This window comes from Cyprinodon variegatus, unplaced genomic scaffold, assembly GCF_000732505.1.
Source record: "Cyprinodon variegatus isolate N-32 unplaced genomic scaffold, C_variegatus-1.0 Scaffold398, whole genome shotgun sequence".
NCBI lineage: Eukaryota > Metazoa > Chordata > Actinopteri > Cyprinodontiformes > Cyprinodontidae > Cyprinodon > Cyprinodon variegatus.
Window position 1 is genome coordinate 146,571 of NW_015150851.1, and position 1,067 is coordinate 147,637.

A 1,067-nucleotide genomic window follows, 5' to 3' on the forward strand; every position below is an offset into this window, starting at 1 on the left:
CAAAATAACAAATATTTAACTAACAGGACTCCGTAATTTCATATAAAATCATAATTTCTAACCATTATGTGCTACTATCATATGAATTTAAAAAACGTGATTATGTAACTTTAAGTTGTAATTTTACTGGGCTGATTCAGAAAACCTTATTTATTAATTTATACAATAGAAAACAAATCTGCATGGATGCTTTCTTAAATAAAATACAGTGCACAACCTGATTTTAGAGCAAACAAGGCAAAACGATTAACCCTTTATAGGGCACTTTATAGGGTACTTTGAAAATCAAAACTTCAAGCCAAAAATGTTATTATAATACAGGACAAGAGCTTATTACCTTTGTAACATAAAAAAAAACAAAACTGAGATTTTGATGGGAAAAATTTATGTCAGTGTAATAACAAGAAAAGCCAACTATATATTAAATAACAAAAGTGCTTCTATAAGAAATACATTAAACACTGAGAATGAAAAACACTTTTTTTTTTTGGTCCAACATAACCTTAGAGGCATTAATGCTGATACTGGCACTTACATTTTTTAGTTTATAAACCTAAATATAATTCTTAACTAGGCTATTAACTTTTTAACTTTTCAATTAGCTTTTTGCATTTTTTTCTTTACTTTTTTTTTTTTCCCAACTTAATTTATAGTAGGAGATATATCATTCAAAGGCTAATATAATTGGTCAAATCCAAAAATAAGATATACAGCCATGTAGCAAGATCTTTGCTGAATCGCTGGATATAGATCTTGTGCTTCTAGACCTCACTGAGGGATGGGGGGGGACTCCATCTATAAGGGGTATGCAAGATATTGAAAACGGTATTAAAGGTTAAAAAAAACAACACACCCACACAAAGAATCACATTATAGGTGTTTCCTGGACCTTTCAAAAACAAAAGTATACACACTAATGAAACCACAATAATGCAAAGAAGCCTTTTTTGGGGTGTGAAAGTATCAATCTCCCAACAATAGTGCTTATTATGATACCAACTTCTGCTGCTCTCTAGCAAAACATAGAAAATATTTGAAATGCATTATATAAATATACCTGTAGATGG